Here is a 6,484-nt window from a genome sequence, read left to right as displayed (position 1 = left end):
ATAACTCACCTTGGATGTGGTTGAATGGAATATATCAATCTGGTGTCCACCCACACTCTAGTAAAAGTCTGGAATGTGTAGATGGGATGAATAAATTGATCACTTACTCTTGGTGATATTTACATCTTTGTTCATGAACTTTGTTTTCAGGAAATCCACATTTGAAAGCCCGGCCACTACATGAAACATCCATCACAGGGGGAGATAAGAAAGACAGACACTCACTTTGGTCATTTCATGAGCACATCTGAGAGTTAAGAATGTGTGACATGATGTTGGGATACCGGAGTGAGTGTGCAGATGTGATTTGTTACATGTGAAAAATAGCAAGCCTAAATTCATGGTGAGATGGAGTGAAGAGCGGGTCCCAAACACACACAGCTACTTGAGACACAGCAGGAGATGACATGGTTCATGTGGCCAGGGCATTGAGACAACATTGTGACATCATCAAGGCATTGACACACACTCCAGAGAGAAACTGAGTTCAACACAATCAGGATCCAATTAAACACACTGCACATGCTCACACAGTGAGGAAAATTAAGGTAAAATGGATAATTTTATAGATTGGGACAATTAAGGGCTTGGGGGAAATAATACTGAGTAAGAACTGTCCACAAGTTGGATAGGGGTAAAGAGAGAGCTGGAGAATCTTTTACATCCATGCTTGATCTGTTGCTTGAAGCATCTGTCCTTATGTACAAGTAACCTAGAACTCACGGTGCTCCTTCAGGAGTAGGAAAGATCGATTAGATGTTACCCCTGGCGGGGCCAGAACAGAACTGGAAAATAACGGATTGAAATTGAGTGAGGGATCAGAGAGAGAGTTCTCCCCCCTCAAGGTGTGGACTGTAAAAATCCTGGGGGACCCCCAACTTTGGGTTTTCTTGCTAATTAGTGAATATTATATTAGATTCTATGACTGGCTGTGCATTGATTTTGAATTTGATTGTTACACTTCTCCTGTTTTTATTCCTGTTGTGAATACGCTCTGGGTAAGGATGGTTGACAGGTGACAGGATGGGAAATTGTGGTTTGGGTCATTGACCAAATGTTTTATTGATCCGAAAGGTGTAAAAGGGGCCAAATGTCAGTAGAAATCTGGCAGAGCTGAGAACAGGCGACTTGCTGTGTGGGAACAGGGAGATAAACAGCTCCCAGAGGACGGAGAAAACAGGAGTGCCTTGAATCCTAGATGACACCTGTGTGTCAAGGCCACCATGTTTTCACTGCTTGGCATGGGAATGCTGACTCCCTGTACCAGGGACGGAGCGTGGGAAGACAATTGTTTGGGAGTTTGACGTGGCTTGGGCAGGTACAGATGGTTCAATGACAGGTTTTGTAATTGGTCCGTTCAAATGTTAGCTGGGCAATGATTGGGTTAAATCAGTCTTCATAGTCTTTGTGATGTAACAAAGTATAAGAAGGGATTCCCTGAGCACAGAGATTTGTCGAGGGTTTACATATTGCATTGACTGGTGCCATGGCATCTGGGGCAGAGCAGGGAGCATTTCCGTGGAGATGCTGCTTCTACCCAGAGTGTAATGGTAATGCTGCTGCACTTTGATACGACTGCTCAGACATTAGCCTGTGTCGACTCTTATTGATACTGAATAAAATCTCACCACTGTCACCAATAAGGGTTATCACTGGGAATCATTTCACAGTTTGGGAAAAGGGGAGAAAGGGCTAATTGACTCCCTGAACCCCATTTTCTAACATTGCTGAGTCAAAAATAAAATCCCATCTCCCCCTCTGGCCCCTTTGCCAATTACCTCAGAGGGATTCACTTTCTGTTAAAGAGCCTGCCAACCCCTCTCACCCACTTTCCCTAAAGTGCATCAATCTCATCAGGAAAAGTCCACAACAATCAAATATTTTTACTGATAAAAGTTTATTAATGAAACAGAACATGATTAAAACAAACAGAAAATGACTTGAAGATCAAAGACAACCAGAGTAAAAGGATGTTCACAATGTTCTGGACACATCTGGATTCTCTTCAGCTCCTCTGTACCCAGTTCCCGTGATTCCTTGCTTTGGACACAGGGACACTGAACCCCGGGGGTCACGTCACCATCAAACCCGGTCACCCCACCCGTGCCCAGATTGGCTGGAGGCTCATTTCCCAGTCAGTCCTCCTCCTTGTCTCTCTGTGAGTGCGACGCCCATGGGGGGGGCGACGCCCAACTGGGGCACAGGCCCCGTTATTCTCAGCTAAATTCAGCCCCCAGCTCCGTCGCCTGGCTGTCATTGACACGAGCAACAGAGACAGAAAGGTGCCCCAGGCTCAAGTGGGAAGTCAAAACTTGTGTCTCTGAATCAACACTTCAACATTTGCCAGTCAAATCCATGTTATTTACACTGGGGGTTTTTATGATGAGATTAATTGAAGTGTTCGGCTGGTCAGCAAACTCGATAAGCACTGATTCCAGATTGTTCAATACTTCTACCTTGAATCACAAAAGCTTCTCACTTTATCCCCTTCCTGAACTGAATTCCATCATCCTGAGCAGCTGTGGGTGTCGCCTCTCTCTGTAAACTCCTGCCCCTTTTTATAAGGCTCTCTCATTCCTTATTGTGGGTCAATTCTTTAATGGTTGAAGATCGCTCTGTGATGTAGTGAGTGTTTATCCGGTCAATCAATGTTTCTGATGTCAGGCGGAACGTCCATCGTTACTTTTCACCTGTTTCTTACTGTGTTTTATAAAAATAAAGTTTATAAACTTTTACAGAATGGTCAGCTTTAAGTTTCTGTAGTTGGTGATGAGGTCATCCAAAGGTCAAAGCCTCTCTCTTTTCTCCTTCCTGTTTAACTAAGGGGTTGTGTGGAATATTCCATTCAGGGGGAGGTGGTGGGAATGTCTCTGGCCGAGTAATGCAGAGACCCAGCAAAGGATCTGGGGACAGGCAGCTGGTGGGATTTGAATTCAGTGAATCAATCTGGAATTATATAAAGTTCGTCTCAGTAACATTGACCATGAAACTATCATCGATTGTTGTAAAAACCCATCCGGTTCACCCTATTAATGCTCCCTATTAGGGAGGGAAATCTGCCATCCTTACCCGGTCTGGCCTACATGTGAATCCAGACCCACACAGCGATGTGGGTGAATCTTAACTGCCCCTCTGAAATGGCTGAGCAAGTCACTCCGTTCAGGGGCAATTAGGAGATGAGCAACGTGTGCTGGGGCTTTGCCAGCAGTGTCCACATCCCAGGAAAGAATAAAGAATATTCCACGGAAAGTGATGGGTGATTTGAAATGAATTGAAAGTAGGTCAGGAGGTGCTCATATCGCCCAGAGCTGCTTTTCAATGGATCCTCCTGTTTAAAATAAAAACACATCAGTGTGCCCCTTTCCCAGACACAGTTGACCTTGGAATATCACCATGCTGTTTTTAAACATTCCTTTGTTAAAGAATCAGTCATTTAGAATTGTGAAACAGACAGAAATTGAATGTTCCGTTTTTCCTGGGATCCTCCTGTGCCTGGCACCGGTGTCCTGAACAAGGTTATTAACATTCTCTGGGTTAAAGGTTCCTCCTGGTTCTTGCTGTCTGTTGTGTCCTTTGTCACAGTCTGTACCAGGACATTTCTATTGAAAGGTTGTTAAGAAATTCCAGTGAATTCCAGCCCCTTGTGTAACGTTCCATTTGGTGTGTGTCAGATTCAGAGATGTCCACGTGTGTGTGAAAAGGGTTCTGGGTCAGGGTTTTAACCCTTCTTTCCCCGTTAGTAACAATGAGCCCTGTATTCAATTCTAAAGTATAAAGTCCTCATTAGATATCAATTCTACCTGTTATCTACATTTCACCAACCAGTCTATATTTTCATCACAGGACTGCAGTGGGAGCACCGTCAACATCTTACTGACTTGATCGATTTTATCGGGGAGGTGACGAAGGTGATCGATGAGGGTAGAGCAGTGGATGTTGTGAACATGGATTTTTCGAAGGCTTTCAACAAGGTCCCTCATGGTCGGCTCATCCAGAAGATTAAGATGCATGGGATTCACGGTGACTTGGCCACTTGCATTCAGAATTGACTTGCCCATAGAAGTCAGGGAGTAGTGGTGGAGGGTGTTTTTCTGGCTGGAGGTCCATGACGAGTGGTGTTCTGCAGGAATCCGTACTGGGACCTGCGCTATTTGTGATATATATAAATAACTTGGATGAAAACATGGATGGGTGGGTTAGTAAGCTTGCAGATGACACAAAGCTAGATGGAGTTGTAGATAGTGTAGAAGGTTGTCAGAGGATACAGTGGGATGTAGATCAGCTGCAGATATGAGCGGAGAAATGGCAGATGGATTTTAATCCAGACAAGTGTGAGGTGCTGCACTTTGGAAGATCAAATATTAAGGATAAGTATACAGTTAATGTACAGGGGGATCGTGAGGTTCAAGAAAGTTCAAAGGAGATGTGAGAGGTAAGTGTTTTTACACAGAGAGTGGTCGGTGTCTGGAACACGCTGCTAGGAGTGGTGGTGGAGGCAGATACGATAGGGGCCTTTAAGGGGGTTTTAAATAAGCACATGAATATGCAAGGAATAGAGGAATATGGACCAAGGGCAGGCAGAAAGGAATAGTTTAATTTGGCATCATGTTCGACACAACATGGTGAGCTGAAGGGTCTGTTCCTGTGCTGTACTGTTCTACGTTCTATTTGTGATCTCCATTTAGAAAAAGGAAATAGAGACATAGAACATAGAACAGTACAGCACAGAACAGGCCCTTCGGCCCACGATGTTGTGCCGAGCTTTATCTGAAACCAAGATCAAGCTATCCCACTCCCTATCATCCTGGTGTGCTCCATGTGCCTATCCAATAACCGCTTAAATGTTTCTAAAGTGTCTGACTCCACTATCACTGCAGGCAGTCCATTCCACACCCCAACCACTCTCTGCGTAAAGAACCTACCTCTGATATCCGTCCTGTATCTCCCACCACGAACCCTATAGTTATGCCCCCTTGTAATAGCTCCATCCACCCGAGGAAATAGTCTTTGAACGTTCACTCTATCTATCCCCTTCATCATTTTATACACCTCTATTAAGTCTCCCCTCAGCCTCCTCCGCTCCAGAGAGAACAGCCCTAGCTCCCTCAACCTTTCCTCATATGACCTACCCTCCAAACCAGGCAGCATCCTGGTAAATCTCCTCTGCACTCTTTCCAGCGCTTCCACATCCTTCTTATAGTGAGGTGACCAGAACTGCACACAATATTCCAAATGTGGTCTCACCAAGGTCCTGTACAGTTGCAGCATAACCCCACGGCTCTTAAACTCCAACCCCCTGTTAATAAAAGCTAACACACTATAGGCCTTCTTCACAGCTCTATCCACTTGACTGGCAACCTTTAGAGATCTGTGGATATGGACCCCAAGATCTCTCTGTTCCTCCACAGTCTTCAGAACCCTACCTTTGACCCTGTAATCCACATTTAAATTTGTCCTACCAAAATGAATCACCTCACATTTATCAGGGTTAAACTCCATTTGCCATTTTTCAGCCCAGCTTTGCATCCTATCTATGTCTCTTTGCAGCCTACAACAGCCCTCCACCTCATCCACTACTCCACCAATCTTGGTGTCATCAGCAAATTTACTGATCCACCCTTCAGCCCCCTCCTCTAAGTCATTAATAAAAATCACAAAGAGCAGAGGACCAAGCACTGATCCCTGCGGCACACCGCTAGCAACCTGCCTCCAATCCGAAAATTTTCCATCGACCACCACCCTCTGTCTTCGGTCAGACAGCCAGTTACCTATCCAATCGGCCAACTTTCCCTCTATCCCACACCTCCTCACTTTCATCATAAGCCGACCATGGGGGACCTTATCAAACGCCTTACTAAAATCCATGTACATGACATCAACTGCCCTACCTTCATCAACACACTTAGTTACCTCCTCAAAAAATTCTATCAAATTTGTGAGGCACGACTTGCCCTTCACGAATCCGTGCTGACTATCTCGGATTAATCCGCATCTTTCTAAATGGTCGTACATCCCATCCCTAAGGACCCTTTCCATCAATTTACCAACCACCGAAGTAAGACTAACCGGTCTATAATTACCAGGGTCATTCCTATTCCCTTTCTTAAACAGAGGAACAACATTCGCCATTCTCCAGTCCTCTGGCACCATCCCCGTGGACAGTGAGGACCCAAAGATCAACGCCAAAGGCTCTGCAATCTCATCCCTTGCCTCCCACAGAATCCTAGGATACATTTCATCAGGCCCAGGGGACTTATCGACCTTCAGTTTATTCAAAACTGCCAAGCCATCCTCCCTCCGAACATCTATTTCCTCCAGCATATTAGCCTGTAACACCTTCTCTTCCTCAAAAACATGGCCCCTCTCCTTGGTGAACACTGAAGAAAAGTATTCATTCATCACCTCGCCTATCTCTACTGACTCCATACACAAGTTCCCACTACTGTCCTTGACCGGCCCTAACCTCACCCTGGTCATTCTTTTA

At 45.1% G+C, this 6,484-nt stretch overlaps 3 protein-coding genes across 3 annotated transcripts in view; all 3 read right to left on the bottom strand.

Moving 5' to 3' along the window:
- The window catches only part of LOC144483170 (uncharacterized), a 169,717-nt gene that overhangs the window by 55,462 nt on the left and 107,771 nt on the right, over positions 1-6,484 (bottom strand).
- LOC144483150 (uncharacterized) overlaps positions 1-6,484 on the bottom strand; it is a 113,574-nt gene that overhangs the window by 23,648 nt on the left and 83,442 nt on the right. The window lies entirely within an intron of this gene.
- The window catches only part of LOC144483162 (uncharacterized), a 187,030-nt gene that overhangs the window by 104,421 nt on the left and 76,125 nt on the right, over positions 1-6,484 (bottom strand). The window lies entirely within an intron of this gene.

The sequence above is a fragment of the Mustelus asterias genome, unplaced genomic scaffold (assembly GCF_964213995.1).
Source record: "Mustelus asterias unplaced genomic scaffold, sMusAst1.hap1.1 HAP1_SCAFFOLD_47, whole genome shotgun sequence".
Taxonomy (NCBI): domain Eukaryota; kingdom Metazoa; phylum Chordata; class Chondrichthyes; order Carcharhiniformes; family Triakidae; genus Mustelus; species Mustelus asterias.
This window is presented reverse-complemented; position numbering and strand designations above follow the sequence as displayed.